This window comes from Octopus sinensis, linkage group LG3 (genome assembly GCF_006345805.1).
Source record: "Octopus sinensis linkage group LG3, ASM634580v1, whole genome shotgun sequence".
In the NCBI taxonomy this organism is placed as follows: Eukaryota; Metazoa; Mollusca; class Cephalopoda; order Octopoda; family Octopodidae; genus Octopus; species Octopus sinensis.
In genome coordinates this window covers 103943750-103967975 of record NC_042999.1, presented here as the reverse complement: position 1 = coordinate 103967975, position 24226 = coordinate 103943750, and the positions used below count along the sequence as shown (strand labels likewise).

At 36.2% G+C, this 24226-nt stretch overlaps 1 protein-coding gene across 1 annotated transcript in view; it reads left to right on the top strand.

Annotated features, from left to right (window-relative positions):
- The window catches only part of LOC115209060 (sporulation-specific protein 15), a 327011-nt gene that overhangs the window by 212082 nt on the left and 90703 nt on the right, over positions 1 to 24226 (top strand). The window lies entirely within an intron of this gene.

Here is a 24226-nt window from a genome sequence, read left to right as displayed (position 1 = left end):
AAACCATGCTGCAACTGGCAATTGGAGTCTGGACAGGTCCTCAACTAGCCAGTTGCTGTCAAATCATCCAACCCATGCTAGCATGGAAAATAGACATTAAACTATGATGATGATCATCATTATCTATATATGCATAGTTATCCTCACACACACACACACACACTCAAGCACACACATATAATTTACTTATTTAGTGAGAGATATCACTTCATTGGTTCTTTGTATTTCTTGTCTGTTTTTTGTTTTTTTAATGACAGTTTTGAACATCTTTGATCAAAGTTCTATGATCCGGGTTGTCAACATTCTGGTCTTTTAAGTGAATCTGATATTATCTTATCTAATTAATGTGTCCTTCAAATTTTGAAAACTTTTTACAGCCAATCCTCCTGAAATTGCTTTTAGTTCTGATACATTTTGTTACAAACCAAACACTAGTTAACAATGACAGTTATTTTACTGAATCCGTCAATATTTTCAGAATTAATTGAAGCAAAGGAACTTTATTTCATCAGAAGTGTCTTAACAAAAGGTTTAAGATAAACTTGGGATTTGGAGGAAATTTAGCTGCTATTTATTTTAACAGGTTGTGGTGATGCAAACAAAGAGACAAAAACAGTTAGAGGTTACTAGTGAACTAATATTTGATATTATGTATGCATATGAGTTTTCTACTGATTTGTATTTGTTTGGTTTTTGCTTGTCTGTTATGCAAGCGTATGTATGTGTGTGCTTGCAACCTCGTGCACACACACATGCGCACAAACATATATGTATTGTATGTAGTCAGCTGTTTATCAGTCTTCCTGTCCATCCTTTTTACTTAGCTAAATGGTTTGTGTCTGGGAGTGGAGGTCATGCACACTTGCTCACACAACACCTCCATTCATACACATCACCATCTCCGACGCTGTTTTAACATCCTGTCTATCTATGCTGGCGTAAGATTGGATGGAACTGCATTCTGACATATTGTCAGTTTATGCTATCTTCATAACACACACGCCACAAACAACATTATGCATGCACATAGCATGCACGTGTGTGTGTGTGCACTCACACGCACAGGCATGCGCATACACAGAGGAGCATACATATGTATTGGCAATAAAATTACCTCTCATAAACCATTGCATTGAATAAAAATACTTTCTGGTAATTATTTTGTCTGAGTTGCACAGATAATCTCTTGTCACTCTCACCATCAGTGAACTAGTGATTGGTCCGTACATCCAAAACCTATAATCAATGATGCTATTGTTCACAAAATAAATAAATCCTATGTGAGTCAAGGTTTACTGCTCTTTCCAAAGTCAGTATAATACCTGTCATATAATGGGATCAATGAAAATAACTTTATACATGCAGGTTTGGCTGTGTGGTAAGAAGCTTGCTTCCCAACCACATGGTTCTGGGTTCAGTCTTACTGCATGACACCTTGGGCAAGTGTCTTCAACTATAGCCTCAAGCTGACCAAAGCTTTGTGAGTGATTTGGGTAGACAGAAACTGAAAAGAGCTCATCGTATTATGTGTGTGTCTTTGTGTCTGTGTTTGTCCCCCATTACTGCTTGACAATTGGTGTTGGTGTGTTTATGTCCCCGTAACTTAGTGGTTCAGCAAAAGAACTGATAAAATTAGTACTAGGCTTGAAAAAAAGAAAAGAAAATATAGTCTTGGGGTTGATTTGTTCAACTAAAACCCCTCAAGGTGGTGCCCATGGCTGCTATCAAATGACTGAAACAAGTAAAAGAATTTTAAAAATGCACCTCTCCTGTTTCAAATTCATAGCCCTGTGCAAAAATTAAAAACAATTCTATCTAATATTTTAATATGTGCAGCAAACATACCTTGTACATACTCCTATAATTAATTCCCTTCTGCATTATTAGTTCTACTTAACCAGGAATGATTTGGGAACAACTTCTTCCTTAAAATTTTTGACCCTATATCTATGTTACAAATACAACATTATTATTGTTATTCATTATAAGGGCAGTAAAGGCTGTGAGCTGGCAGAACTACTAGAGAGTTGGACAGAAAGTTTTTCAGTAATTCTTCCAATTCATTACATTTTGAGTTCAAATTCTGCCAAGATTGACTTTGCCTTTCATCTTTATGCATGTACCAAACATTTGACAGAATTGATATTGTAATTGACTTATTCCTCCTCTAAAAATTATTGGCCTTGTGCCAAAATTTGAAATCCTTCATTATGAAGGAAGTGTGTTGAAAGAATTTTGTAGAAGTTTCTGTAAAACTAGTTTTTAAACATTGAATGGCAGTGTTTCAGTGCCTGGTTAGAGGAAATTTTTGTCTGGCGTTGTACCTGTCTTACAACTCTATATAATAAAGTAAAGCTAATTAAGACATGAAAATACAACAAAGCATATGTATTAAAATAAATTCATCATTATTATATCTCTTTCCTCATGCTTACATGAATTTCATGAATCTTCTTCAGTATCGCATCTTTCCACTAGTTACAGTCCTTTGTCATCTTTGCTCAGCTTCCTGAGATTAGCTTTCTTTATTTCTTCCTTTGTCTTTGATCGTCTCCCGCAAGTTTCTTTCCCTTGAATTGCTTAGCACTTCTTTACCCACTTGTCAGCTTTCATATACATCATGTTTGTATAAGCTCAATCTACTGTCTGGTACATTACATCTGATTTCTCTTCTACTTGGCCCTTTTCATGGTTTGTGTGTGCATTTCATACATGCATAATTAACACTATGCATCCAACAAAGCATGCACTCTTTGTTTCTTTCCCTCTTCCTGTTCAGTACCCACATTTCACCACTATACAACATCCGCACTTTGTATGCATGCATCATACAATCTGTCTGTTCAACAAAGACTCCTTTGTTACCTGCAGAACCCATTGCTTCCCGAACTTTTTCCATAACATCCTTATGGATTGTGTTGACAGTCAAAGCAACACACACACACACACACACACTGCTTTCTATACAACCTCCCTCACGGCTAATTAGGCTGTATAGAAAACAAGAATGATCAATTACATCTAGGGACCTCTGAGCATTTGAAAGAATTAGTATCATGAGTACTCTTAAATGCTAACTAAATCATGTGCTTCTGCTTCATATGTAATCCTTTTTCTCAGTTAGGTTGTGACCTAAGTGCATGTCTTGTGCACCCATAGTTTACATTGCATACACCACATGGAATTTATGCTCACTCCTTTTCTGCATATTGCACATGACTTAACAGATGTTAAATAGCTGTTACACTCTGTCTTCGTTTCTCTCAATAAAAACTTATCTTTCCTTAGGTTTACTTTGAAACCTGTTGTCTGGAATTTCTCTAATTTTTCAAGATTCAATTATGGGAACTCTTATCTTAAGCATGCAAAAGTTTCTATGGACATTTAATTTACCTGTATCGAGGCCCAAGTTCAATCCCACTGCAGAACATCTTGGGCAAATGTCATTATTTTCTTTAGCCTTAGGTCAGCCCATGCCTAATGAGTGGAACTGGGTAGACAGAAATTGTACTGAAGCCTGTCAGGTGGATTGTACATGTACTTCAAAAGGACAACATTGTTGCACACTATCACACTGATTCTACATGAGAATTATATTTAGGGTACACCTGTCTATAGTGTATCTTTAACCCTTTAGTATTCAGATTATTCTGTCAAATGTAATGTTTGTTTATTTATATTGTTTTTAATTAATCATGCATTATCTTGTAATTCAGAGATTTCAATGATGCGAGTGCTCAGTTTTAGAATGGCATTGTAGGGGTGAGGTGAAATGCCAGATCTGATCAGTTTCAATATAAAACAGGTTACTCTTTTACTTGTTTCGGTCTTTTGACTGCGGCCATGCTGGATCACCACCTTTTAGTCAAGCAACTCGATCCCAGGACTTATTTTTTGTAAGACTAGTACTTATTCTGTCAGTCTCTTATGCTGAACCGATAAGTTATGGGGGCGTAAACACACCAGCATTAGTTGTCAAGCGTTGTTGGGGAGACAAACACAGGCACATAAACATATACACATACATACATACATACATTCATACATACATACATATATATCTATATATATATATATATACACACGGCAGGCTTCTTTCAGTTTCTGTTTACCAAATCCACTCACAAAGCTTTGGTCGGCTCGAGGCTATTGTAGAAGACACTTGCCCAAGGTGCTACACAGTGGGACTGAACCCGGAACCATGTTGTTGGTCAGCAAGCTACTTACCACACAGTCACTCCTGAATATGGCTGGTTTGAATGCTAAAAGATTAAACTTTTAATTTGGGAGTAGGTTATTTTGATGATTGAACAAACTGAATCCTCATTATCCAGCGATAGACACCTACCTTACTTATTTGGTTAAAAACCTATATACTAAGTGTGTAGGTGTGCACGTGTGTGTGCATGCGTGTGTATGTAGGCATGTGCCTTCATGCATGCATGTGTGTGTGTTTGCACAATGTAAAAGTTATATTGACTGGCACTTGTATGTTTTACAATGACAGACAGGCTTGTGCCTACTTATCCATCCCTCTGACCTCTGAATTCTCTCCAAATTCACACTTACCTCCTACCTTTGTCTGACAGTCTTTTTTAACCATCCCCTCCTTCTCATTCCCTTATTTCCCTTCCAGTTCACATGTTATCTGTTTTAATAGGCATCATGTGTTACAACCTAGGCAGGCTGTGGAGCCTGCTATTTATTGTTAACAGTACATTATACTTATTAACCTACCTCCTTTCACTCCTGCAACCCTTCTGGGAGTCTGTGAAAAAAAAAAAAAAGGGGTTCCTATCTCCCTTTTGCCTGATCAGCCACATCATTGTTTTTCTTTCTCCTCCCTCCTCATAACCTTAGCAAATAGTCTTCCACTGCCCCCAAAGGTGATAAATGAACTCACTAACCTCAGAGCTGGCAGGGTGGTGGTGGTGCTTTAAAACCATGTTTGCTGCTGGTGGTGGTGGTAGTAGTAGTAGTAGTTTTTAGCCTCAGGTCAGCTCTGATTGAGCATTTTGACTATTACTATTCTTTCTTTTTGTATACCTAGAATTACATTGTCCAATGTGGTTTTCTTTTAAGACAAGTAGTATGTGATTTGAAAGAAATTTAGCTCTTATTTCTAGCAGTCCAAGATTCAGGTAGAGTTTCTGTTGTTAGGTTCATAATGCTAGTAGCAAACAATAGAATAACTAAAATGTTTTTCAACACTGCAATGTGCCTGATCTATTATCAGGCTGAGTCAAACTTTTGAACATGCAGTAAGTGATTATAAGAGAAGAGATGGTTTCAGTGAGGAATGGTATGGTACAGTGCTAGCAAGTTTTTAAGAAGCCAACTGAGAAGTGGAAGAAGAGTTAATATGAAGATACAAAAGATAAAAGAAGATATTAGTTTGTCTTTGGATAAGATTAATATCAGTTTTCAATGCTGCTGTAGTATATTCTTTCATATATTGAGGCAACTGAAAAGCTCCAACCATCAAGTACTCTGTGGATATTTCTAAAGAAAACCAGGTTTGGTTTACTGGCTGGAAATTTAATATTTGTAAGGGTATGTGAGAGTAAAAAACCACTCTTGCAATTTGAGTAGAAAATTAAATTTTAGGGTTGCTAGAACCATCTACCATGGATAAAGGCTCATTAAAATGTTTCTGGAAGTACGATGTAGATCACTCTGTAGTTATTGTTGAAGGGTATTTTTGCTGTGGAGTTTGAAATGATGTGAAAATATCTTATTTTCTAAGTAAGCAGAAAAGGATTTCCCTTCCCCACCACAGTGTAATCTCTACAGTTAAAGGCTTTCAAATAAATAGCTGCAGAGTTATCTACGTTATACATGTTTCAGGTATTCTGAATTTTTCTGTACTTATTCTATCAGTTTCTTTTGCTGAACTGCTATATTACAGGGACATGAACACATCAACACTGGTTGTCAAGCAGTGGTGGGGGATACACCCAAGGACAAAGACACACAGAGACAGATCTCTCTCTCTCATGGGCTTCTTTCAGTTTCTGTCTACCAAAGTCACTCACAAGGCTTTGGTCTGCCTGAGGCCATAGTAGAAAACATTTGTCCAAGATACCACGTAGAGGAACTGAATCTGGACCCATGTAGTTGGGAAACAAGCTTCTTACCACACAACCACGTGCGGTGTGTGTGTATTCCTAAATATGAGTAGCCACGTAGCTTCTGTATAACATGAACCTGCTCTTCCCCATCCTCTTCTCTCATGCTTAATCCTCATCAGTTAGAATAAAACCCCTTCTGACAGGTTTTCTAGACTTGTGAGCTGCATGGTGACCTCACTAATGTTGGTGGTATGAGGAAAAGCACCCAGTTTATGCTGTAAAGTGTTTGGCATCCAGCAGTAGAAACCATGCCAAAGCAGACACTGGAGCATAATGCAGTCTTTGCACCATGCAATGCCAACGTGGAACATGGACATTAAATGATGATGATGATGATGACAGTTGTGTGTGTGTGTGTCCGTCCATGTATGTTGGTGCAAATATGGCTGTGTGGTAAGAAGTTTGCATCCCAACCATATTGTGCATGGTCCCTTGGGCAAAGAGACTTCTACTATTCTAGTATAACCCTGAGCCAACTAAAGCCTTTAGAATGGATTTGGTTAATAGAAACTGAAAGGAACGTGTATGTGTGTATCTTGTTTTGACATTGTGTGTTGTAAATGTGTGTCACTGTCATACAAACAATATCACTCATTTCCAATATTCTGCGAGAACATGCCTGGCCATGGGGAAATATTATCTTGCCTGGAAACGGGTGAGGGTTGGTGATAGGAAGGGTATTCAACCATAGAAAATTTGCATCAAATTAACTCTGACCCATACAAGCATGGGAAAGTGGATGCTGTATACCGTATTTTAACGTGTATGAGGAACCCCCTAATTTTTGGGGCTTAAAATTTGGGATCAGGGGTTCTCAACCATTCTTTTTTATCTATGGACCCCTTTGATTACAATTTTATTCTGATGGACCCCCCCCCCCAATATTCAATGTTTAAGAACTAGTTTTATAGAAACTTCTTTCAAAATTCTTATCTCGTTTTCCATACATTAACTTGTTTAGGTTGAACTATGTAAAATGTTAGAGAAAGAAACCTAGCTTTTTCTTGCAATACATACATCCAGAGCAAAATTTTTTCAAGGGCCCTTAAAATACTCTTGTGGATCCCCAATGTGGACCCCCCCCCCATTTTTATATTGTCCCTCAGGGGCCATAAAAATTCTGGTTGAGAACTGTATTAGATGGTGGTGTCCCTAACATGTAAAATGACAGGATAATCATCGGTAGAATGCCCTTAGTCATGGATTTGCTCAATTAAGGCTGAATAGGGGGCTAAACAATAACAACCTTGTTATAAAAGTATGTTATCCAATATTAAAAGCTATGACATCATATTTTATTAACACAAATTAATGAGCTTATAAAAACAAATTTATTGGGGAAGCCAGGGGTGGGTTTATGGCTGGCTTAAGTCTGACAGTTTTTTTTTAATTACCTTTCATGAAGTATTTTTATAACCTTCTTAAATAATCTAAGGCAGCAATCATTGTCTTATCTCTCTATAAGTGCAGTCTCAACTTATATAGTTCAGCCTCGTCTAGTCAGCAGTGAAGCCTAACATTGCAGACTTAGTACATTAAATATGTTCATCACACAGGAGCCTATGGATGCAGTTTATTGCATAATTAACTCAATAGCTTCTCTGGGTTATTAATTTAACACTTTAATAAAGGCAATTATAGTCTGACTTTTAAGTAAAACATAGACTCGAGGGTAAATGTCAGAGATCCTTCAACAATCATTCACTTTTCTGTTTAACATTTTAGCATTTAAACTGGCCATATCTGGCCTAAATATTTCACCTGTTTTGTGTTCAAACTGGCCTCCCACGCCAACCATACAATGTCATTATAAAAGATTGTTACCATATGAAAATCTTAAAGCTATAAGATAATGCTTGATTGATTCAAAACAATGTGAATAAATAAGCATTATATTTCAGAGTAATCTGAATGCTGAAGGGTTAAAGTTGCATGTATTACCTTACATTATTGAACTTCTTTACACTTCTATGACTTGCAACCATTATGTATATGAATAATCAAACACAAGACAACAAAAGCATCTCTGCATGGTTGCTAGGCCATCTTAAATGAGGAAAAGCACATTGTATAGTGTAGCTCTTGATTTACAGTGTCCAAAAATAAGATGGAATGATCAATCACTGCTGGAAAGGTTTTCATAGGTCTTTTTGATCAAAGATGACTCAAGAAGAAAAGAAGCATCTAATTAATCAAACTTCAACAACTTTATTAATCAAGTTGGGCCAATGAGAGAGGCTCCGTGCAAGTTACTCAACCTGCTTGTAGTTGTATGATCTTCCTCAGATCATACCCTAATATCTAACAAGCAACAAATTGACAAGAGTTGTTAGAGTGAAGAACTTGCAGTATTTTCTTTTCAGCTTTCTGCTCTCTGAGTCCGAATCCCACTGGGGTCAACTTTGCCTTTCATATTTTCAGGTGTGTGTGTTTGTGGTGGAGGTAGAAGTAATGATGGAGGTAAAAAAAAAGTGTCAATCTGAGGTGGCAGATTGGCAGAACTGCAGGAATATCAGAGTGGATTTCTTGTGGTATTTGTTATTGCTCTTTGGATTTTGAGTTCAAATCTTGTTATGGCCTACTTGGATGATAGCCTTAATCCATCACCTGGTTAACCCTTTTGATACCAACCCGGCCAAAACCGCCTCTAGCCCTGTAGTACAAATGTCTTACTTTCATAAGTATTGAATTAAAATCTTCCACCAAACCTTAGTCACAATTTATGTTCCCAACACTAGCTTAATGATAACCAAGTTCTTTTATTAAAGTCTTTGTTATATTTAAAATTAATTAAATGAAACACAGAGCATCTCAAAATAAATACGGTAACGAAAGGATTAAAGTAAAATGATGGTGATGTATTGATGGGTTAACCAAAGATGGCTAAACAACTGCAACAACATCTTCTGAGTAAATGACAGTTTGTGTCAATCTGTCATTTTTACTGTTGCTGCTGCTGCTACCATCACAACCACCAGTACCTTTCTCAAATCACTTTCACACAGACTATACTATCTTAAAAAAGAGATAAGAACACATTTGGCCAATATAGTTCAATATACACTTTTACTTGTTTCAGTCATTTGACTGTGGTCATGCTGGAGCACCACCTTTAGTCGAGCAAATCAACCCCAGGATTTATTCTTTGTAAGCCTAGTACTTATTCTATCGGTCTCCTTTGTTGAACTGCTAAGTTAAGGGGACGTAAACACACCAGCATCGATTGTCAAGCGATGTTGAGGTGACAAACAGACACAGAAACATACATACACACACACATATATATACATATATATGACGGGCTTCTTTCAGTTTCTGTCTACCAAATCTACTCACAAGGTTTTGGTCGGCCTGAGGCTATAGTAGAAGACACTTGCCCAAGGTGCCACGCAGTGGCACCTTGGGAAATGGGACTGAACCCGGAACCAGTTGGTTGGTAAGCAAGCTACTTACCACACAGCCACTCCTGCACCTATATACCCTCTAAAAATGTAGAATGGTCACAGGAAATGTTACAGATGCTCACAGCAGTCAGGATTAACTTGGGGCTAAACAACAACAAAAACTTTCTATCAACTTTATATGATTCTTCTCCATCTAAACCTACTTGTTGCTCCTTTGAATCCCCCTCTTCCTTTCTCCCGTTTCATTTCCCTCCACCATCTTCTAAATCCTTTGCTATCTTACCCAGGACTGCATTGTCTCAAGTTACTGCCTCATTTCCATCAATAATAAACTATATTAATCTAATCTATCAAATCCAGTTAGCTTTATCCCTTACACTAGGAATATTGTTTTTCAAAATACATTTGGGCTATGAATATTACTCCTTCTCCTGAGAATGACAAAGGGATTAAAAGAAGAAAAGCACCTTCCTAAAAAAAAAAAAGACATCACTCAAAAAACCAAACAAGCAAGCCAGACACTAGACTGTCCATTAGTGCCCCAAAACAAAACAAAACAACAAAAAAATCCTCACATAACTGGCATACTGGATCATAGCTCCTTCCTTCCCTAAATAATTAAGTAACCTTTGTGCCATGGGTCAGAACATGCTGAAATAATTGGGATTACTCATCATCATCATCATGACCATCTGCTTGTGCAGCAGCTGTATTATTAACTATATTCATTAATCTTTACATGTTGAAAAAAATTTACTTATCAAAGGTAAAGCGACACTTAATCGAGTTAAGAGTCGACTTATCTCATTAATTATATGAGAGGAAGATAATGAATAAATAGGAATTAGAATTTTTTTCAAAGTAAAATACACAAAATCATTCTTAAATAAATACTATTATTTTGTTGCTTTTCATTGTTATCAGTGTTGTTTACCTTTACTTTTGTTCTTGTTGGAGGATTGCTAGCTTAGGTCTGTTGTTGTTTGAAGAGGTTAAGTTCAAGTCTTTTGGCTGTTGGTGGAGAAAGAGGAGTAACTCAAGTTCATTTGTTGATCATTTGATGAGGAAGAGCTCAAGTTTGTATGCCCTTGTTGGAAGAAGAGAAGAAGCTCAAATATGTTGGCTTTTCTTTGAGAAAGAGCAGCTCAAGTTCATATGTTCTTGTCACTGGAGGAGGAGTAACTCGTGTTTATATGTTTTTGTTGGTGGCAGAGGAGGAGGAGGAGAAGAAGCTCAAATATGTTGGCTTTTGTTTAAGAGCAGCTCAAGTTCATATGCTCTTGTCATTGGGTGAGAAGTAGCTCAAGTTTATATACCCTCATCGGAGGAAGAGAAGCTCAAATATATTGGCTTTTGTTTAAAACCAGCTCAAGTTCATATACGCTTGTCATTGGATGAGGAGTAGCTCAAGTTTCTTCATTGGAGGAAGAGAAGCTCAAATATGTTGGCTTTCGTTGGAGGAATAGTAGCTCATGTTTGTGTGATTTTGTTGTTGCAGGAGGAAGAGGAGGCCCACTTCAAGTCTGTTAGCTGTTTTTATTCATGAGAAATAACTTAAGCTAATGTAGTAATTGTAGTAATTTCTTTTAGCTTTAAAGTGATGATATTTCTATGAATTGTTGGAGCATTTGTTTTATAGTCAGCAGCTTTTTCCAACACAAATTATTGGAAAGCAATCAAGGCTTCTTGTTTTTGTATAGTAACTGAGAAGAATTAAAATACTTGAACTGCTATTTACCTACTTGTTTAATCTTACCCTATTATTTTGACAAAAATTCACTTAAACAGGTTTAATTTCTACTCAGCTCATTCCATAGATTACATCATCATCATCATCATCATCATCATCATCATCACCACCACCACCACCATTATTATTATTATTATTAGCAACAACAACAACAACCTTATTTGTATTGCTAAAGGAAGAAATTGATTGAAAGCTTTTTTTTTTTTTTGCTATCAACTTCCCTGTTTTCACTTGGTTAACATAAGATTGTTGTTTAGCTCCTGATAATCTTGAATGAACAAACCTACAATAAATGCTAATCCTGGAATGCCATACCATATTTATTATCTTAATTTTTCCAGAGTATATAATCCTGTCTTCTGTGTTTCTGCAGGGTGTGTGTTTAGTCAAGGGTCCCCAAACTGTTGAGCTGCAGACCAAAACAGCCTCACAAAGAATAAACTTTTAAATTCTGAGTTGTATTATATATATATATATATATATATATATATAATATATATATATATATTATTTATTTAAAGGACACAATACATGTCTTTAAGTGCTACTAATAGATATGGATGTAAAACAGTAAAAACATATATTAAAATATAATGAAGTCTTTCTTTAATTAACATACATAAAGCCTTGGGAAATTAAAGAACAAAATCCTGTTCTCAAACATATTCAGCTAGCACAAACCATGTGATTTGTGCCTGATAAATATGCTAGAGATATTTCTCAACATATGAAACTATTAGTAGCACTTAAAGACATGTGATGTGTCTTTTAAATAAAAAATATTTATCTCTCACCAGATGGAGGCCAGATCTACCTCAATGCCATAGCAACCGAGGTAGGCAGGTGCAGCCCAGCCCAATCTTTGGGCTGGTTGATGCCCACTCTCCTTAGCTATCATGAGGCTTTTTTTGAGCTGGGTTTTCAATGGGGATCATGCCCTTGCTTACTACCTCCAACCTCAGTTTCTAGACATGAGTGTTCCTGAGACCAAAGCCTCTACCATGAGTTTTAAGAAATGTAGTGGAAAACTAGCTCAGGAAGGCAGGGATGCTACTCCCTGAGATCCCTTTCGGAGCCCCCACTACCTAATATATATATATATAAAATTTTGGCACAAGGTCAGCAGTTTTGGGGGAGCAGGTAAGTTGATTACATGGATCCCAGTGTTCAACTGGTACTTATTTTATTGGCCTTAACACGATGAAAGGCAAAGTCGACCTTGGTAGAATTTGAACTCAGAATGTAAGGATAGACAAAATTCTGCTAAGCATTTTGCCTGTCATGCTAATGATTCTGCCAGCTCTCTACCTTATATCTATATATATAAAACTCTAGTTGTGTGAGTGTCTGTCCCCTTCGATTTAGATTCCTAACTCCTCCCACATTTTGCGGTGCAATTTAACCAAATTCGGGTATCTTATAGTCGTGATTCATGTCAAGCCCATCTGACTATTAGCGCGCGTCAACGATGAGTCTACGATTTTAAAAATAATTTAACATCATTTTTTATTCCATTTTAATGCATAAAGTGCATCGTGTGTCGATGGCGGCGGAGTTGGCGTCCACGCTCACAGCTGCACCTGTTTGCTTCTCCCCCTTCCCTCCCTCGTGAAGCTGTGGGGAAGGGAGTGTAAAGAAATCAACGTCGTAATGCGTTGTGAAGGAAACCAGCGTTCTTTTAGAATAACGACTTCACGGCTTGAAGACACCAAAACAAAAATGGCTAAGAAAGCCCGAATTTATAAGGGAAGTAACTCTCTAAAAATGCTTATATAGTTATTTCCCTTACAAACCCGAGCAACGCCGGGCGATACTGCTAGTCTTTATATATAAAAGTAAGGTTGTGTGCTGTCTGTCTCCTACGATTTAGATTCCTAACTACTCCCACATTTTGCGGTGCAGTTTAACCAAAACCGGGTATCTTATAGTCGTGATTCATATCGAGCCCTTCTGGGTATTAGCGCGCGTCTACAATTTAAAAAAAAATTTACCATCAATTTTTCCCATTTTTAATGCATTTTTGCCATTCTCTAAAAATTTATTATTAAATCTCAGAACGTAAAAAGCTACAGTAACACCCCCTCCCTTTGTGGTTAGCCATATTGAGATGGCTATTATACTTTACATCTCTAAAAATGCTTATATAGTTATTTCCCTTACAAACCCGAGCAACGCCGGGCGATATTGCTAGTTATATATCTATATAAGTTCAGCAAAAATTTAGATTCAGATGAATATGGTACTTTATATATATATATATATATATTTACAATGTAATAATAGTAGCAATAAGTGCATATATACAATGTAATAAGTGCATTTGCATTATCATCATCATCATCATCATCGTTTAACGTCCGTTTTCCGCGCTAGCACGGGTTGGACGGTTTGACCGGGGTCTGGGAAGCCAGGCGCCGCTCCAGGCTCCAGTCTGATATTTGTAATAATTAAATTATATATGCACTTTGTGTTTTTCTTGTGCTCATATCTATGAAAAATTTGTGCTGCATGAAAGTGGTCCATGGTGCAAAAAGGGTTGGGAATGGCTGATTTGAATTATGTTTGTATTTGTATTTGAATGATTGTATTTGTGGCTCTTTTGTTTGGTAAATAGGCTAGGATAAATGAGCTTTACTTATGTTTTTTTATGACAATATATATGGGAGGGTTTTCATTCAGGCTCCCACAGTATTTTAGTTATTGAGAAACCCATATACTAATAGATAATAACTGGACACCAAGTTTAGCACTTAAACAGGATTTTGTTCTTTAATTTCCCAAGGTTTTATGTAAGTTAATTAAAGAAAGACTTGTTTTCATTATATTTTAATATATGTATTTACTGTCTTACATCCATTTCTTCATTCCAATAACTTTACTGGCCTTGCAAGTAATAAATATGAACAAATGGTATTCATGGATCTTAGTTATTTTAATATTGAAGCAAATGTGTTTTGACTTGCTATACCATTGTTAATCCCTTAACCTGCTAGCATGCAGATTAGATTAATTTGTCAAATGTAATGCTTATTTATCCATATTGTTTTTAATTAATCATGCTTTATCTTGGAGTGTCAATATTTTGATAATTTAATTGTTTTATTTTAGAATGACATTGTAGGATAGGCATGAGAGGCTGGATCTGGTCTGTTTAAATGCTAAAGCATTAAGGAAGAAGTCATGTATGTTGATATATCAAAGGACTGAGTCATTATCAGGAGCACAGCTCAGTGGCTGTATGGCATAAATGTTGAGTTTATGGTTCAATCAATAGCACCATATTGCTATATCACATTAACAGCATGATTAGTGTACACTATAAAAAGTTGCTTGTGAAAATAGGATGTTATTGAATTATCATCATTAAATTTTGTACAATTATTGTTATTATGTCATTTAACCCTTTATTACTACTTGTTAAAGTGTTAATTGTATTTTTGTGGCTTTTACGGAATCAAATTTTGTGAGTTACGTTGACCATGAGGTTTTTCATGCTCTCCCTTTAATATAGCAGGCTTCTTAAATTCAGTGTTCAAATATACACATCAAATATGCCAGTTCAAACATACACGTCACTGCTTAGGGCTCCCACTCCACTTAAATTGTTTGACAAAACCATACTATAAGGCTTTGTTAATTCATTGACTTTATAATAAAAAAAAAAATGAAGTACTTCTAGACTGTTCTCTATTTTAATTGCACACAAACATCTATTTAACCAGGTAGAGTGGTGGTGGTGGTGGGAAACATGAAAACTAATTGGAAGGGGAAAAAAATGGAAAAAAAAATTATCATTGTCATTTATTCTACATCTTGACATTTGGATGGTGATTTCAATGAGTCCTCCCCCCTCTCATATACACTCGATGTGTACTATCAACATTATATATGCAAGCAAAGCCTGTTTATAGGTTTTTTTATTCTTACAAAAGTGTGTTAAAGATGGCTAAGATGGTATATCAACAATCTTAAGTGACATAAATGAAATCAGAAGAATATTTGAAGTTTTGTAAATTGACATTGAAACATTTATATTTATTTATTTAGTGCACTGAAATATCAGTTGTATATATAATTTATGTAAAGTAAAATTTATATTAATCTATTCATCTTATGTAAATAGTACTTCTAGATGATGTTCTAACTATTTTAACAATATAGGTATGCCCCAACCCAGATCTCTCGCACACACACACACACACACGAGAAAGAGAGGGAGAGAAGAGGAAATAGAACACCAAGTGTCATGAAATTTAGTGTAGCAACAGTAAAACTTTAGCGTGTAATTAATTCAGAAACATTAAATTTCTAAATATCTCATAGAGATATGTACGGTGGTAGGGCGATATAATGGTTGTATACTGTCAACTTAACGTGACAGTAGGGGGTTACACCACCGCTGTTTAGCCCTAGGAAGCATCGACGCTTCCTGTTGGCTTCGACACACTTACTGTGTCCTTATATATTTACGAAGGGGAGTAATAAATTAATATACATGTAATTGATTGGTATATTGCAAATTCCCACCTCTTCTTATTCACATCATTATTACTTTTACATTTACTTTTTCCATGTTGGTGTGGGTTCAGTGAAACTTCTTGGGAACACTAGTCTCTGGTCAGTTGCCTTTCTTGATGTCAGTTATGACTTAATTTCAAGTAAGGTACTTCATTCCAGTGGTGTCTGGCGATTGAGCTGCTGGGTAGGACAGAAACAAACACCTCTGCTAGCCAAGCAGTGTAAATGTGATAACATGTGGAACCAGACTCATGCACACGTGTGTGTATACATACACATGCATCTGTCTGTCTGTCTGTCTGTCTGTCTGTCTGTCAGTCTGTCTGCCCGTCCGTCCGTCCGTCCGTCCATGTGTAACACAGACATGTTCAGGCACACACATAAACACTAAACAAATTAAACAAACATTTTGAAACTATAATGCAACTTATTGATTGTCCTAAACATATATATATATATATATATATATACACACACACATATGCATATCATCATCATCGTTTAACATCCATTTTCCATGCTAGCATGGGTTGGACAGTTCGACCAGGGTCTGGGAAGCCAGGAGGCTGCACCAGGCTCCAGTCTGATCTGGCAGTGTTTCTACAGCTGGATGCCTTTCCTAATGCCAACCACTCCATGAGTGTTGTGGGTGCTTTTTACATATATATATATAAATGTATGTGTATTTTTTCAATGTGTGCAAATAACACGGAAAAAATAAATAAATAGTTACTAGGGTAGCAAAAAATTCACATAAGTACTAAGGATGTTACGGCCTACTTATAAAGGTAGAAATTCCAGGGTTTAGTGAAATGTTTTTGTATTTGTTTATATACATACAAACAACATTATTCACTTACAATGAAATACATTTCTCTAATTCTGAAAAGAAAAAAAAAATGTGATTTTTTTTCTAAGTAATGCTTTGTAAATTAATCAAAATTATCATTCTCTGTGATCTGCAATACTCACAAATGTCTTCTGGAACAGTCAAGGCCGTGTGCCCTTGTCCTATTCTTCTAAAGAATTTGTGTAATAGGAAACTTGTTCAACAACATTAGCAATGAGAATTATCACTTGACACATTTTACTGAGTTTGGCCTGTTTGTGACACTGTTTCTGATAAAATATGGAAACGCCTAAAATCTCCCAAAATTGTCCATTTGTTTCAAACAATTTTTCGTTTCAAATAATCAGGCATGGCTGTGTAGTAAGATGCTTGTTTCCCAACCATGTGGTCTTGGGTTCAATCCCACTGTGTGGCACCTTCGGCAACTGTCTGCTACTATAGCCCCAGGCTGGACAAAACCTTGTGATTGACTTTCTTTTTTTGGTGATGGAAGCCTGTTGAATATATATATATAGACACATACATACATATGCGTGTGTGTATGTATGTAGTATGTATAAGAAGAAAAGATGACAAAAGGATAAATTATTATCTTATGAACATCATTAGCTTACGGCTGTTTTTGCTAGAAGATGCAGTGGACTCATAGTTGAGTGCTTGAATAACACCTTATATCTTCATCAAAACCTTGAATCTGAAGTGCAGTTCACTAGGGAAAAGAATTACAATCATGCATATATATATATATACACTTTATAATTAGGGTTCAGCAAAGATTTGCTTTACCACATACCGAAGTTTAGAAATAGCAGCCCCAAAACCTTAGCTATTTCCTCTGCTTTAAAAAGGGACTCCTGGTAAAAACAAAGTACTTGAAAACAATCCATGCAGGCAGAGAGGGAAAACAACAAAAATCAATCGGTATTTGATTACCCATGTATGCGTTTCGGAATTAGATCAGTATAAAGAATGCATATATATATATATATATATATGAATGAAAAAGCATCACTGCTCTGTACTCAACTGATGCTTCCTTTCTGAAGCATATGTAAACTGGGTTGTACATCAAGTTGTTACTGTAAAAACCCATGTAATTTACACACTTTTTCGCAAAGACAAATATAAACTTTAGTGGGTGCATAAGTTACATGAGTAGATTGTTTCCAGAAATGTTTTTGTTGAAAAATGACGTACAAATGTAAGCATTCGTAATGGAAGTTGACTTTTATTTATGCTGGACAGTATAATGCTTACTTTTCTGTATAAATTTACGAAAACCATTAAATGGTTAACTACTTTTCAAAGTTTGACATTCATACTGATATCCATGGTCCAGGCTATATTTTACTGCATCTAATGCTGCCAACATCATCATAATTCATCCTTGTTCATGTAAACTCAGTAAGTGAATATGACTTAATGTTCCTACAGAAACCTTCATTTACCTTATATGATGTTTAAAGTTGTTTCACATTCATGTTGAATTAGGCAACAATCTTATGTCCTCTTCATAGGACACTTGTATGTATTACCAGTTCTTTTGGTATAGTAGATTTTTGCTATTCTTGTTTACGTCTGTTCACAGACATGTATATTCTAACAACTTGCTTCTTAAATTTTGGACCTATCTTGTTCAATAAACACTGAGTTAAAGTTGCAAAAGCTGTTTATTTTCTCCTTTCAATTTTTAATGTTTATTTTAGTGGGTTACCAAACTATCGGTTTAGTCTCCCAGCTAAAATACTAATGACAAAGTTTGCTTGACATTTTATAAGTGTGAAAGGGATCAAAATTTTGAATAGGCAGAAAGTCAGAGCTGGAGACAAAGAAGACACTTTCGACCAATCAGAATTCTGTTTACATAATCAGTTTGATTGGTCACCTTCTTTTGTCGGTTGAGTAAAGTGTCATCCAAACTGATATTTATTGGTAATTAAACTTATTTTGCAACACTTGTGCGTATTTATCAGCTTTGATTTTGTTGATAAGACTTATCAACAACTTTTCCTGTGATAGTGATTTGAGAAGACATACAGATGTATGCTAAGAATCGGATATAATCTCTTGTGGGCAAGAAATGTAAAATAAAGTTTATTATAAACAACACAAACATTTTGTAATTTAACAGCTTTCAATGTGATACCTGTTAAACAGAAATTATTTTTATTTAATGAAAATTTAATAAAATCTAATCATAAGTAAGTGAAATTATGCTATATACAACTAAATTGAAAACCTTTTTCCTCCCTGGCCATATCGGCAATTCTGAAAACTTTTGGGTGCAAATTTTATATGAGTAGAAGTTTTTTTAAATAATTTTTATCCTGAAAATCACCTGTGTAAATTACACAGGTGCGCAAATTACATGGGTTTTTATGGTAGTCCCCTCTATGCTTAAGTGATATATATGAGAAATAGTTCTTAAGCACATTTCACCATTATGGTTGTTTGGAACCCTAGAATAGGTGTTCCAAATGCTCACCCACAATAGCTTATTAGGGAACACTTTAATGTATTAAGTTATAGATAACTATGTACATTTATACATGTATATACATATGTATGGCCAAACAGATTCCTATGAAACTACTTTGTTTTGTGTTGGCAAGAATTATATAATATGTAGCAAAATCAATGAAAGAGTACAGTGACCTTGCCATGAGGAACAGAAAATCCAATGTTTTGGATACAGTCTTTCTTCAAGGGAAAAGATAAAAGGAGAGAAATTAATGAAAGACAGTAGAGTGTAAAACTCTGCTCACTCATTAATTTCTCTCTTTTCAACTTTTTCCCTGATGAAGGACTGTCCATAACATCCAAAACGTTCAATTTTCCATTCCTTATTCCAGTTCACTGTATTTCTTTTATTGATTTTACTGTGTATGTATGTATATATATATATTAGTGTCCCATCCAGAGAGAAATATATACGCCAGATAAACTAGGAAACCCAGCCCTATACTCCTTACAGAGTAATGTGGATTATCTGTGTGCGTGTTGTTTTTCTCACCACCATCATTTGAGAACTGTTGCGGGGGTTTGCTTATGTCCCTGTAACTTAGTGGTGCACCAAAAGAGACCAGTAGAATAAGTACTTAGCTTAACAAAAATTAGGTATTGGGGTTGAATAGTTGGACTAAAACCCTTCAAGGAAGTACCCCAGCATCGCCATAGTCTGGTAACTGAAACAAGTGAAAAGATAGATGATAATTTAAGCTGTTGTTTGGAACAACAACAACAACAAAAATGCTTCTTACTTACAATTATGATGCAAGGTTTTAGAATTCAGATACATGAAAACTTGTCAATTCAGCTATTTTGTATCCTAGAAACTGAGGTGGTGTCAGGCAGGATATAATATCAAAAGGGTTAAACACACAATATTATTTTCATTCCTACTATGCAATCTTTTGAATATATTCCTGGCTGTAAGTGAATTAAGTTTCTATGGAAACTCAGCAGAGGAATTGCTTACCAATAGAGAGAGGAGAGAAGCTGAACAGGCTTGCAAAGTTTACAGTTCATTGATCTCTTTTATTGTATTATTACATATCATTACATATTAGATAGATTAAAAACATAGTTGTTTTGCAGTGTGTTTTCTTTTATAGTTGTTGTTGTTTCACCATTGCTCTCTTTTTTTGTTCTTTTAATTCTTTTACATGGTTCAGTTATTTGGTTGTGGCCATGCTGGAGCACCGCCTTAAAGGGTCTTAGTCAAAGAAATCAACCCCAGGACTTATTGAAAGCCCAGTACTTATTCTATTAGTCTCATTTGCTGAACCACTTAGTGACGGGGGCATAAACACACCAACATCGGTTGTCAAGCGATGGTGGTGGGGGGACAAACATAGACTCTAAGACATAAACATAGATATATTGGGTCATCCCATAAATAATGGAATTTTTTAAAACTTTTATTTTTGAAAATTAAGATAAACAACATTCTAAAATATTCTCTCTTTCATTTTCTACAATATTCTTCCATATATCTGATTGACTTGCAAAGCCCCTCCTCCAAAATTCACTTATCCGTGATGAAAAATACTCCTCCTCCTTTACTGTTCTGACCTCATCTACAGAATTCATATTTTTTCCGTCCAAATGATTTTTCTTCTAGTATTGACTTAAGCTGCTTGCAGTAGATCCCCTTTGTTATCGCTTGGTTTGGGTTTAAAACTTCAAAGTGGACTAAACCTTTCATATCCCACCAAACAGATAACAACACCAGTGTTTCTCCTTTCTCCACCCTCTGTCTTCCGTACTTGAAATTTTTTTATGTGCCGGAGAAGGGGGTACTGGCATTGGGGCTTTTTATATGTCACATTTATGTATGCACAGGTCACACACACACACACTTTATATATATCAGTCCCACAGTGCACCACTTTTATTATAGTTTTGAAGTGACCAATACCCTGTGAGTGGAACACAGTAGATAGAAACTATGTCATGTATAGTGCTGTGTGTATGTTTATATTTACCAGTGAAATACTGGTGGTGAGTATCAAACCCTGCAAAGCATAATTTAGTAATTTGATGAAATTAGCGCCAAACTGAAATAAAAATACTGGGATTGATCTAACTTGAAGGCATTACTCCAGCATGGCCTTATTACAATGATTAAAGCTAGTAAAGAACATGTAGAGAGATAGATAGATAGATATTGTTGAACATGAAATTAGCGCCATACTGAAATAAAAATAGTGGGATTGATCTAACCGCTTAAAACACTTGGAGGTATTACTCCAGCATGGCCTTATTACAATGATTAAAGCTAGTGAAGCACACGCAGAGAGAGAGAGAGAGAGAGAGAAATAGTTGAACCTATACCAATATGAACATGTACATATGTATGTGTAGTATGAAAGAGTAAGAAGAGGAGACAACTGTGGAAAGTAGGTAGAAAGGGAGGCATAGGTGAGCAAAAGAGTAGAAAGAATAATTTACCTCAGTGAAAACATCCCATAATGTGAACCAGTTGTGCAAGATTGAGTGAAGACGAAGCACATTGTGAGAACAAGTGTGGGAACTCATAATGGGAAAAGGGAGAGATATACTTAGCTGTATGAGGGTCTATAGCATTTGATTTTCAAGAGGAGGCAGTAAATGTGGTGCAGACAGATTGGAGAGATAAAGAGATTTAAGAAAAGATGAAAGGAAAAGTTCTTAAGATCCTAATTTTCTAAACCTTGCAGCTTAAATTTTGTGTGTCAGTTCTGGTCCAGTAGATGTATGATCATTGACTTTCTAGTGGTAACCATTTCATCTTTTTATGGAGGGGGAACGCTAAGTGATGATAATCAAAATTGCAATCTTATTATCAGTTCAAACTTGCTTGATGTATGTTCAAGCTGGGGAACAAGCTACAAACTGCGTTTTGTCATGGAGACTATACCTTGCTTCTTGACAAATGGTATTTATACACCTAGATCAATGCCATCTACCTAGACTATGAACATAAGTGAGGTAATCTCTTAATTCAGTTTGTAGCATCGTCTGCTTAGTGTCTGTGACCAATGAGGAGATAGCTACTCCAAAACGCTAGCATCTCGCAGTCAAAGTAGATGGTGCTCTGAGCTGAACTATACACACCATTTGTCAACAAGTGAGATATATTTTCTGTGACAAAACACAGTGAGTAGCTTGTTCCTCAGTTCAAACATGCATCAAGCACATTCGGACTGATAACATTGCAATTTCATCTTTTAGGATATCATGGCCTAAATTGTCCATTGTGGCCCTGCTAATTTAATGTATTAGACTATAACCTAAGGGAGATTGGTTGCTATTTCTAGAGGGTTGAGCTGTTGTGTGTGTATATGCAAACCAATAAATGCATGTGAACAGTTATGTCTGATGAAATTTTATTTGATTTGTTCAATTGTTTGACTGTTATGGTGCTTGTCTCATTGACTCAGTTTGCTTTCTTAGAGTTTTTGTTCTGTTGTTGTTTCGGCCTCAGTTCCACTCTTTGTGAGAGCTATGATTAGAAGTGTTCCTGCTGTGACCATCCTGTCATTTCTTGTTTATATCATTCAATTTGTATTGGATTGCCTATGTTGATTCCATTGCGGGACAAAGGCTTCAGCATGTTTTCTCCACCAACCATGGTCTGATATGCAGGCCATGAATTTGAGCTTGAGCCCATACTGGTTTGATGAGCCTACTCTGTCACTCTGGCTCGACATGGCTTAGCAGAGGGGGTGCAGTTCTCATACACTTACCCAAGAATAGTTAAGTCAATTACATTGATCCCCATGTTCCCCTGGTAGTTATTTTATCGACCCCAAAAGAATGAAGGGCTAAGTTGTCCTTGGCAGAATTTGAACTCAATAGAATTGTCTATACTCTGTCACTCTGGCTCGACATGGCTTAGCAGAGGGGGTGCAGTTCTCATACACTTACCCAAGAATAGTTAAATCAATTACATTGATCCCCATGTTCCCCTGGTAGTTATTTTATCGACCCCAAAAGAATGAAGGGCTAAGTTGTCCTTGGCAGAATTTGAACTCAATAGAATTGTCTATACTCTGTCACTCTGGCTCGACATGGCTTAGCAGAGGGGGTGCAGTTCTCATACACTTACCCAAGAATAGTTAAGTCAATTACATTGATCCCCATGTTCCCCTGGTACTTATTTTATCGACCTCAAAAGAATGAAGGGCTAAGTTGTCCTTGGCAGAATTTGAACTCAGTAGAATTGTCTATACTCACTCACCATCTGAGGCCTTGTGCCTATGTGAGAAATCAATAATTAGACGAATAGAGAACATCTAGAGAACCCATGTGATGGCACATAGCTCAGTGGTTAGAGTGTCAGGCTCACAATCATATGGTAGTGAGTTCGATTTCCAGACTGGGCTGTGTGTTGTGTTCTTGAGCAAGACACTTTATTTCATATTACTCCAGTTCACATGCCTGTAGAAATGAGTTGCGATGTCACTGGTGCCAAGTTGTATCAGCCTTTGCCTTTCCCTCATATAACATCAGTGGCATGGAAAGGGGGAGGCTGGTATGCATGGGCGACTGCATAAACAACCTTGCCTGGACTTTGCCTTGGTGGGGATCTTTCTAGGTGCAATCCTATAGTCATTAATGACCAAAGGGTGTTTTTACCCTTTTAGAGACCATCTAAGAGATTACTTGATCTGCTAAGAATAACAGCCAAATCTCCCTCATCTCACAGTCTACCATTTGAACTTACATTGGGATAAGGTAACGAAAAACATTCCCAGTACTTACCATAGCATACCATAGTTTCTTAATTGTTTCAGTCTCAGATGTAAAAGTGGATTTGTGCTTTTTATGACAGTCTGCATGTGATACTGGTGTACATATGTTAGTCCCATGATAACTTTTTCATTACTATGCTTCTATTAAAATGCTTTGCTTTTGTTTCAATTAATTTTGAAAATGATGAAGAATTTTGTAAAATTTTTTGTCATTAGAAAACAAGAAGTTGATCACAAGTAATGAATATAACATCTATCATTATTAAGCTGAAGTAAGGTGGTGAGCTGGCAGAATCGTTAGCACGCCGGGAGAAATGCTTAGCGGTATTTCGTCT